The sequence below is a fragment of the Symphalangus syndactylus genome, chromosome 1 (genome assembly GCF_028878055.3).
Source record: "Symphalangus syndactylus isolate Jambi chromosome 1, NHGRI_mSymSyn1-v2.1_pri, whole genome shotgun sequence".
NCBI lineage: Eukaryota > Metazoa > Chordata > Mammalia > Primates > Hylobatidae > Symphalangus > Symphalangus syndactylus.
Window position 1 is genome coordinate 31,840,098 of NC_072423.2, and position 11,511 is coordinate 31,851,608.

Below are 11,511 nucleotides of genomic sequence, written 5' to 3' on the forward strand. Positions count from 1 at the left end.
CTGGCTAATTTTTTGTATTTTTGGTAGAGACAGAATTTTGTCATGTTGGCCAGGCTGGTCTCAAACCCCTGACTTCAAGTGCTCAGTCTGCCTCTGCCTCCCAAAGTGCTGGGATTATAGGCATGAGCCACCACATCCAGCTGGTTTCCCCTTTTAACCATTTCCCTTCCACTCAAATAACTTCCTTTACTATTTCCTTTAAGTAGATCTACTAGTGATGAATTTTTCTAGTTTTCATTTGATAATTTTCTCAATTTGCTCTATTTCTGAGAGATTTAATTTTGCTAGATAGAGGATTCTGGATTGACGGTTACCATGGGCTCCACCCCTCAGGGTCTGAGATTGCCTTTCTAGCTGAGGGGGGGCAAGAGTAAAAGGTAACAAAAACTTCACCCCACTGAGGCTGCTATCCCCAATGCCACTCCCATGAGAGGGAAGGGGAGGGCTGCTAGTTCTTTGCTGACACTTTGATGGAGATGGCCAAGAAGTGTCTAAAGGCTTTTCTGCAGTCTCCCCACCCCTACCCCACTCCCATCTTCTGGCCAGAGGAAGTGAACTTTTCTGGAGCTTTTTTGGTGTGTTCCTATTCAAAGCTCTGCAGTTTAGACTGATCTGGAGCCTGTTGGGATATATAAAATGTAAATAAAAACCCCAGGAAATGCACTGCTGAGTCTCTCCTCTATTTCCGGCTTTCGTATGAGTCCCCTTTTTCTTATTCACTTTTCAGAGGCCTTGCAGAGACCTTCAAACCTGCCATATTTTATGCAGAGTTTTTAGTTGTAGTCAGGGAGCCGTAGTGTGGAGTGTGATTATCTCATCTGGCCAGCTGTTAAGGTGATTTTAAAATTCCACATATGAAACAATAAAACACTATATAAAATAAAGGAAAACCAGCATTTTAAACGGTGGCATAATAATGTATATTTTCTCACTGATGCTGAAACGAAACATATAACTATAAACACACAGTTTTATCTGAAGTTGTGCTGTTGCTAAATGCTGTGGATTTTTCCTGACTACATTAAAAGAAGAAAATAATTTATAGTAATGCATGTGATTATATCTAAAAGGCAAATCTGAATTTGTTTAAAACAATATACAAATATCTTTATTTAGTATTAAGAACTCACCCACAAATATTTGGTTTTTTGTCTAACAAATCCTTTACATAAAACTTGTTTTAATGCATACACTTTTGCTATCTGCCTCCGAGGCACTGCACTACCAGAACCAAAGCTCTTGAAAGTAAGAGAATGGACCTTACCTGCCTGCCCTTATTCACCCACTAAGAAATTTGAATTTGAATGTTGAATTTGAAATCAAAGTTAGCTTTCCAAAATTTTCTGTGTCTTAGACTTACATTTTGCTTTTTATTTTATATATACGCCTGACTCTCTACTGTTCTGTGTCAATTTGTATTTAACAAATTTAGATTTTAAAAATATATATAAACTCTGGGCTGGGCACAGTGGTTCATACCTCTAATCCCAGCACTTTGAGAGGCTGAGGCAGACGGATCACATGAGGTCAGGAGTTCGAGACCAGCCTGGCCAACATGAGGAAATTCTGTCTCTACTAAAAATACAAAAATTAGTCGGGCATGGGGGCACATGCCTGTAATCCCAGCAATAGGCTGAAGTAGGAGAATGCTTAAACCCGGGAGGCAGAGGTTGCAGTGAGCTGAGATTGTGCCATTGCGCTCCAGCCTGGACAACAAGAGCAAAACTCTGTCTCAAAACAAACAAAAAATAGAAACCCTTTTTTTAAAAAAATAAAATCTTATTTTGATATGACAATGAGGACAACAGGTCAACATGGATTTTTAGTTATTATTTATTCTGCTGTATCCTTGCCAACAGGCAAAACCCATTAGCAGTCTAGAGATTCTTGACGAAATAGATGTATTTCAAAACTGGCATAATAGTTGAAAAGGTAGCGTTCTCCTTACAGAATAAATGAAATTACTGTAAAATTAATGACACTGATTCACAATTTGAAGGTAGAAGTGTTTATACAAAGAAAATCATATAAATCATAATATATTTTACAAGGACCTAAAACAATGTTTCCTCAAGTATTATTACTGTAGAATTAAACCTATGTGCCCTTCAAAATATGGACAAAATGGACTTTTTGTTGTTTACTTTTAATCATGTGTGAAATTAGAAATCTACTTCCTTACAGGGCTTTTTTTGTGTAACAATTTGAAATCAACTCTGCCGAATGTTAGCAAACAGCAAGAACAGTGATGGAGTCTGTGTGATAGATGTTCATAACGCAGGCTAGTTTAAAAGGCAGGCTGTGGGGAAAATCTTACTGCTAAACATCATGAATTTTTTGGAAACCTGAAAATAAGCAAAAATGATGTCATACTTCAGTGTGAGATGTATTAGAAATTCTCTTCAGCCAACTACTTTTTCTTAATGTTGTGGTCACCAGTTTAATGACAGTATCACCTAGATAATTTAAACTGGAATACTAAATATACTTTGCAACCCTCAGATTTATGATACTTGAGTTTTTATTTAAAATACGATAGGTTATTGAGTAACTTGGGGGAAAGAGTAGGTCTAGAGTCTTTCTTACTTGAATTATTATTCAACTTAACATTAAAAAGTAGATTTCTAGTATATTGCACCTTGCTTATAATCTGTTTCATGTAAAGTGAAATGTTTTAAATTAGTTCCACTCTAACTTTCAGGACATCTGCAGGTCTCATAGATGAGCTGTCATGAAGTATCAATATATTGAAGCTATCTTCTTTCACTTTATTATGCAGCTGGTTCACCAGTTATTTCCACAACAAGTTAGATTCCAAAGAGTTATTTACATTTTCTATATGCTAGTGTTTATGAACACATTGCATAGACTATGACATGATTTGGCTGTGTCCCCACCCAAATCTCATCTTGAATTGTAATTCCCATAACCCCACATGTCCTGAGAGAGACCAGGTGGAGATAATTCAATCATGGGGGTGGTTTCCCTCGTCCCATTCTCGTGATAGTGACTTAGTTCTCACGATATCTGATAGTTGTATAAGGGGCTTTCCCCTTCACTAGGCTCATTCTCTCTCCTGCCACCCTGTGAAGAGGTGCCCTCTGCCATGATTGCAAGTTTCCTGAGGCCTCCCCTGCCATGCCGAACTGTGAGGCAATTAAACATCTTTCCTTTATAAATTACCCAGTCTTCGGCAGTACTTTATGGCATAATGAGAATGCACTAATACAGGCAACAAACATTACCTTTTAAAGAACTTACACAACTCCTATAAAGTAATCCAGTATTGTGTTTTTACATGGAATTTCAATGAGGTAAGTAAGGTACATTAAAGTCATGTAGTTCAGTCACTGTTTGGAAACTTGAATCCTTAGTAAACTCACCCTGAAATGGTTCTCACTCAAAGGTTAATCACTGCCAGAGACAGAAGGAAGAAAAAAAAGAACTAACGTTTACTGGATACCTGTTGTTTTCAGTGCTTTACATATATTATCTCATGTAATCTTTCTGGTAACCTTGAAAGGCACTCTTTCCATTTTTCTTTTAAAGAAGTATAGATCACAGAGATAAGTCGTAAGTGGCACGCTTAAGAGGTGCCCTCAGATCTATCTGATTCCTCAAACCATATGCTTTCCTGTGCACCACATTGCCATGAAACACACCTCTCTGCCACAGGAATCACCATCCCTAATGAGGTCCACTGAGCTCTCACTGAGATTCCACTATTGGTCTAGAAAAGTTCTCTTACTGTGCCCTAAAGTACGAGTCTCATTCCTCTTTCATGTAATAGCATTCAAATTGTTAACGACAGGTCATAAGTTCTGTTCACCAAACAAAATATCCTCTGTTCATCCTTTGAAAAAGTTTGAAACTTCTCCATCCTCTTAAAAACCTCCTTGATATGGTTTTTAATGAATCTAGAGCCCTCCTAACATGAGAAGCCCAGAACTGGAAACAGAATCACTGAGTAATACAGTAGTACAGTAGGTTTCTGTTGTTTGTTTTTGTTTTTGATACCTCTGTTACCCAGGCTAGAATACAGTGGTGTGATCTCGGCTCACTGCAACCTTCGTCTCCCAGGGTCAAGCAATTCTCCCATCTCAGGAGCACACCACCACACCTGGCTAATTTTTGTATTTTTATTAGGGACAGGGTTTCACCATGTTGGCCAGGCTGGTCTCGAACTCCTGATCTCAAGTTATCTATCTGCCTAAGTCTCCCAAAGTGCTGGGATTACAGGCATGAGCCACAGCACCCAGCCAGTAATACAGTATTATTGGGTTGTCACCTCCCATGTTGTAGATACCTTGTTCCCTTTAGTGTAGCCTAAGCATGCGTTAACTTTTCTAGTAGCCACATCACATTAACTTTTCTAGTAGCCACATCACATTGTCCACTCACATTGAGTTTACTGAGAATTCAAACTACTAAGTAATTTTCTATATATACTGTTGCTAAGTCATGTCTTTCTTGACCTGGTTGAATTTTTGGATGCTTCTAAAATTTTTAAAATTTTTCCTGCTTCGTAAGTATTTTGTGAGACTCAGCCAGTTTAACCTTTATTTTGACATCCAACTTCTGACATAAATAAAAATTCCCCACATTTACACACACGATACTCCTCACCACTAAAATCACATTTGAAAAACCAAATATGAATTTATAAAAGTATGTTCCCTAAAGAGTACACATTTTGGCGACTATGCCATGGTTCTGGCACCACCCAACAGTTGGATTATAGTCTCATCTTTGCAAATAAATATTTATATGAAAAATATATTTATATTTATGACCTGTTGCCCTTATTGCTTTATGACATTTACTGGTAGATTAATTGGTAGTGACACTGAAAGGAATCATAGTTGTCATAATTAAAACAAAGTTGTAAATAATTTGGTGTTTTAAATAAATACTCAATTGACTGAATTAAAATGTAGGAGAGAAAGAATTATGCAAGCTGCTAGATGCATACCTTGAAGATTGTCTTTAGAAGTTGATGTGTTACTAGGGATTTTATCTATCTGTTTATCTATCTACCTACCTATCATCTATTTATCTATCTATCTACCTGTATCTATCTAATTCTCTAGCTATCTATTGTTTCTCTCAGAATTACACAATGTTAATAAAATTTTTTATTATTTACAGTCAATATTACTACTTATATTCAGGATTATACTACATGTGGGATTAGTAGACCTCCTGAACTCACTTATTCCTTCCAGATTTCTAATATTGTATTTGCAATAAACATAAGTTCCAGAGTTGTTCCAAGCATAATAGTTGAATAATAGACAAATTTTTAAAGAAAAATGACAAAATAACTACCTGATATTGTTGATTATCATAAAATCCAATCCCAATACACAGCAATAAAGAATAGGCCCCAAGTAGATCAAGTTACATCTCCAATAACACGCCGGTGGGGCACCTCAGAGCCGCAGGTAGATTTTAGACAGTAGCAGCACAAGGTCTCATAAACTTGAATTTTACTCCTGGCCTAACTCTCCCACTGCTTCTTTTATCCCCAGCAAGAGCCTTTGCTCTTTCCTGGTTCTGAACAAGGACACATTTTAGTCTGAACACGTCAATTTGTCTGTGGCTGTCACTCAGGGGAATTCCATTTTCTTTTACAAGATTGGAAAGTTGTCTCAATCAAGTCCAACCCCATCACAGACATTTTCCCCCAACCATGCCTCTTTTCTATGCCAGACTTTTCCATTTTAAAAAACTTTAGTTTTCTGTTTTGACTTTTGTTTGATAAAGTAGCTTCAAATACAGCTAGCTGATAGACTCCAGGAGGAAGGTTTTCCTTTGAAATAACTGGGGAAAAATATTGTTGAACCATTTTGATCCTATGCATAACTGTAGTGTCAAGAATGATAGAAGGAAAATACTTAAAATCACACCATAGCAATTTTCTACTTAAAAAAATGTATAGCAGTTGCTTGGGGGAATACATGTGCATGTTTGTGTGCAGGTATGTGTTTCACGGCTGCACGCCTATGAGATGACAAAACCCCAAGCATCTTTAGATGTGAATTCTCCAAGTATCAACGAACTACCTTCTTTATCCATAAATTTATCAAAGAAATACTTATCTTTATCAATTGTCTCTTCTACTTGAGCCTGAAAGCTGTGCTGTGCACTAGAAATGCCATATGCATCTCACTCAACTTCTCAAGAGGTGGGATGTGATGGGCTGAGCCCAGTAAGCACAGTCCTTCTAGAGGCTATGTTTAACCTCCGTGGATGTAGTCATCTCACTCCAGCCTTGCCTGAGAGGAGCAGCACCATAATCAACACCCATCAACCAATGTGTTGGTGGTTTCTGGGGAAATAAGCAAAATTAATAACATCTGCATCTAACAAAGATCCTAGCTGAGGCTTGCGCTTTAGAAGATTTGGAAACAATTCTTTTTCTGTTGTCTGTGGAAGTGTCAGTCTTTTCTCCCTCAACTCTGTGATAGAATTCACCCAAAAAAAAAATTAAAGAAAGGGGCACAGGAGTGGTAAAACAGTCAAATGCTTGTTTGTTGGATGAAGTATTTCAAGGAGTTAGTTCACAAAGTCATAGCACTTCGTAAGTCATCATGGAAATTAAATTCTTCCATAGTGTCATAGACACTCAACATATATCATCTCATTTTTCTTCTTGTCAAAATTCTGTAACATTTTATCAAATGGGCTCCAAGGGTAAATTGCTCAAGATTTCAATGTTTAAGAATGACACAGAATGGATTTAAACTGCAGCAGGTTTGCTTCTAAATCCACACACTTGCTATTGTAGCACCGTGCCTCTCATTATCTGGCTAACTTTTTCACCTGGACCCCTGAAGATACATCACTTTTTTTTTTTCTGGAAGTCTTCCAAACAACCCTAACTGAAAATGCCACAAAGCCATTCATTATCACAGTATCCTCTTTTAATTTTCCAGTTAGCACTTATCAGATATATTCTGGTTTATTTAATTGGCAATAAAATATAGTAATAATAACAACATAATTTTAGTAACAATGCATTTGGTTAATAATATTTAATTGCTTGCTTTTTGCCTCTATTCCTTCACAAAATGATGGAAACTGTGCAAGGGGGGACATAACTTGTTTACTGCTCCAACTCCCATACTTGTGATACAGCGAGAGATCGTTAATACATATCAATGAAAAATAATTCAAAGAAATTAAATGCTGTGTCCAAAAAACCTTACACTGATTCCAGCGTGCAAACTCCAATGACCACTATTATGTGAAAGAGCAAATCTTATTTGCAATTTAAACATCTGTGAAATCATGATTAATATTTATCAGAAAGTTTCCTTAGCGTTAACTTCCTCCCTATCAAATAAAATGATTGAAGGTATATTAATCGTCTCCCATGTTCACATCAGTTATAGTTGTGTCAACCAGGAGGGACAAGTTAAAGCAATGTTTTGGATAAACTTGCATATCAACAAATGCATGAACACATTGCGTATGTGTCCTTTACACTCAAAAACGGAATCTCATATATTTAAAAGCTTTCTGCTATATCTATAAACTTATTTCTTTATACATCCAGTTCTGGAAACAACAAAACCTTTGCTCTGGAGAAAAACTTCTTCCAAAACTATATGGATAATAACTTTCCCTTTTGCCAAACTCCAACAAAATACATAATTTGTGCCTCCCAGTTCACACAACTATAACTGATGTGGAGATGACACATCACTTATATACTCTCATTTTCTTTCCTTAAATCTTTTATTTAAGGAGAAATCATAATGGGAAAATCTCAAGTTACATGTAATTCCTATTTATTGTGGCATGTGTATGTGGCCAACAGATTCTTAAAAACTCATATTAGAATTGCAATTATCTTTCATGACAAATAAAAAAGGACCATTTGTTATTCTTCCACATTTCTTTTTCTCATCCATTCAGTAAACACTGTCTCCCACAGGTCTACCATTGGTCCTTGGATGACTTATTGCATTTTTCTGTGGTTTCTACTAGGAGATATATTTTCTTATTTATACAGATGCTCAGAAAAAAAAATCTGAAAAAGCAAACTGCAATACTAGAATAATTTTGCTGATACTTCTTCCTTTATGTTAGCTTCTTCTGGATGGCTTAGTACTGTAAATGCTATATTTTTCTATGTAGAAATAATGTAAAATCTGTCTTTTAGAAATGTCTTTCTAAGTATTCTATTCATGAAAGAATTTCTGTTAGGGAATATCGTCTGTCTTTTTGGATGGAAAAGCACTGCTGTTGGTGAAATCGGTGGAATGAGATTTACTATTTATTGGAACTCTTTTTGCTAAAAATATGCATGTTAAAATCCATCTGTTAGAAATGTCAACCTTAACACTACCAAGTAAATCTATATAACATTGATATCCACTTGAATTTCTTGGGCTGCAAGACTTTTCAAGGCCTTGGGATATCTTCAGGCATCAAACTCGTTGACAAAGTAGTGATTGTCTAATGACAATCACTACTTTCACATTCTAACAAATTCGTTTTAGCCTTTACATCTTATTTCTTAGCTTAAGTGCCATTTGTTTGCTAGTAATTCTGAACTTCTGCTAAGCACTGTGCCAACTGTCTTCATTTGATTAGGTCAAGCCAGTGGACTTAATTTTAGGACTTAAATTCAGGAAGAAAGTTCAAAATTCATGTCCTGAAAAGTGTGTCTGTCAAATTCTGAATAAAAACATATATCTTGGGACTTTTTCCCCTATCATCATTGAATTCAATGAATCTTTAAAGTTAACACGAAACAAAGTTATTTAAAATTATTAACAAGACATGTGTAATGATGAGTCTGACATGAAACTGAAGTTTAAGGCTGCAAATCATTATATGATGGGTAGGAATTTTCAAAACTAAGTTTTAATTTGAAGAATTGAGTCATCTTTACAGAGTTGGAATATAGGAAGTATTTTAAAAAAGAGAAAGGAGAAAACTTTAATAACACAAAGTGTATGAAGATATGTAATATACACAAACTTGAAAATAAATTGTAGGTGCACCAATGCAAAAATAGGTTTAAAAAATTACTTTTGCCCAGAAACTAATGAAAGTTTATTACTACCCCCAATGTAATTTCCCTAACTTCCTTCAGAAGCAAGTCATTTTCTAGAAAAAATGACTTTCTCTGCCTAAGAAATGTTATATAGCAATATAAACATGTTTTTGATATATTAATTTTCATTTGCTACAGATACTGCAAATTAATGATTACAATCATTTATAATTTTAGTTACATTTAAAAAGTATAGGGAGCATACTTATATAGTAAATATAGTATATATTATATAATAATATGTATAATATATATTATATATAATAATATATAATATATTATATATTATATATAAGCATACTTATATAGTAAACATCAGAATATTCAAAATATTAAAAAAACCATAAAGTAAAACTTAGTCTCTTTCTCCCTCATATCCTCTGCCCCTCTTTTGTTTGCCAAATAAAGAGTGTTAAGGGAACTATAGATATATTTTCAAAAATTTGATACCTAAACATTTTCAAATCACATTTAGGGTATTTCAATATATCAAATACAAGAAACTTAAACATATACTTTTTTGAACCATTAAAAGTATTTTAAAAATTATTTAACAAATGTTTTTCATTAAAGTCACACTTTTAATGTTGATGCCTTGCATTGTGTCTTAGTTAAATATTTTCTTTCCTGAAATAAATTTTGTTGGTACTGTTTATCTTACAATGAATTTTATCTTACCATGTTTATCTTACCATGAATTGACCACTAGCAGAACTCAATATTTTGTTCATTTATGAATACACTTGCCTATTACATTTTGGCATAATGTATACAAATTTAAACTAATTACTGTGGTCAAAACCACATCTAACAGTTTGGGAAGGCTTTAAAGTTTTAAAAGAGCCTTGAATGCATAAAATTGGCATCAAGGCTCTTAAAAAGGACCTTCAATTGATTTGTAAAATACTCAAAAAGAATTTTCCATTTCCCCCATAAAATCATAATCATTTGGGTTTTCTAATAGCAAACTACTCCCTTATCATGCATAATCAAAATTATTTTTGAACAGGAAAAAAGAATCTTAGATTAGCATTGCTTTTTAATGTTTCTGTGTGCCATCTACTAGCTGTGGTATTGAGTCAGGAAAAAGTATATGGTATATGGTTAAGAAAAAGCAAACTAGACTTCTCTTCAGTGGCTTTACACTGTGGGGCACCAAATGACTTAATAGCTTTCTGGCAGTCTACATCTATGATAGGAGTATTTGCAGAAATAAAGAAAGCATAAAAAGACTCCTACACTGCACCATGGCAATGATTAGAAAGGAAAGTCTTTGAGCTTTGAAAACAGAAAGCAGAATCCACACACGCAGTCTGCAGCCCTGAGCAAAATCTCTTTCCCATCCAAACTCAGTTGCAAACCCAGCTTCTCTTGCAAACCCACAGACTGGAAGAGGAAACCACAGCCACTCCAAAGTAGAGTTTCAGGCCCATCATTAGTGGTTTCTGTCACCATCTAGTTGCATTTCCTTTATGAATGAAATATGCAGATGGCATCTCACATTGGCTCTTTCAACGAAGAAGAGGAAGGTCAAGAGACACGACTAATACAGCCAACACATTAGAGATCTGTGATCAACGTACTCACACCTCCAAACGCCTCCAGATTGCAGCCTCTGGAAATATCTAGCCCATTTCTTTATGGCACTGTTGCTTCGATCAGCTGTGGAAATTAACATAAAATAATATAGTAACCCAATAGGTGCTGGACAGCATTTCAGAGCATCATATTAAGGGAACACTAAAGGCACGTGACAGTATTCAAAGCCTGAGTGATAAATAGCAAGTAAATACCTTCTAATCGAACAGAAGGGGGAAGGATGCTGAGCCGATACTGATGCTGCCTGCTCTCTTCCTGTGTAACAGCAAAGGCGGCTCAGTCCTTCTGACGGGCTGTGAAGCGTGGCTGCCTATCGGCTCCTGGGCGGTCCTAGTGCCTGCTCCAGGTTGCACACAAGGTAGCTCCAAAGAGCCTCCCTGTTTCTGGTGATTCTTCTAAGGATTATCACCAAAGATTTTCAGGGATGTCAGCCAGCTAAGCAACAGGGCAGGGGGGTTTGGGTTTTGGGAAAAATGATCAGTAAATAGAGTTTGCTACTGTCAATCAGACACTGCTGTTGAAACCAAAAAGGATTATAGATGATCTTGTCAGTTAAATACATGATGTTCATGAAAATGTTGAAGCCAGAGGGCTGTTAAAAAGAAAACTAATTTGATAATATCCTATATCTACTAAAATGCATTTGTTTTGTTTTGTTTTTTCCATGTTTAATGTGTAAGGGAAAAAAATTAAGAAGTAGGAGGTTTTTAAAAGTCTGATATATTTACATAACTATTTGTAAAAAGTGTTTGCTAAAAGCCTAAAAAGTCCATTAGTAGCCTATGCTGTTCAAACATTTAAAATGAAATAAATGCGAAAACAAAAAAAATGGAGACCTCCAG

At 35.6% G+C, this 11,511-nt stretch overlaps 1 protein-coding gene across 2 annotated transcripts in view; it reads right to left on the minus strand.

Annotated features, from left to right (window-relative positions):
* RAB27B (RAB27B, member RAS oncogene family) overlaps window positions 1-10,942 on the minus strand; it is a 187,380-nt gene extending 176,438 nt beyond the window's left edge. Inside the window, exons 1-2 of one of the 2 annotated variants that reach the window (XM_063642578.1) lie at window positions 10,864-10,942; window positions 10,658-10,732 (exon numbers count right to left, since the gene is read on the minus strand). The gene's annotated coding sequence lies outside the window, so the exon portion shown is untranslated. The remainder of the gene's footprint in view (window positions 1-10,657; window positions 10,733-10,863) is intronic. The other variant, XM_055298584.2, reaches the window with a different exon arrangement.
* Between the last annotated feature and the right edge of the window lie 569 nt (window positions 10,943-11,511).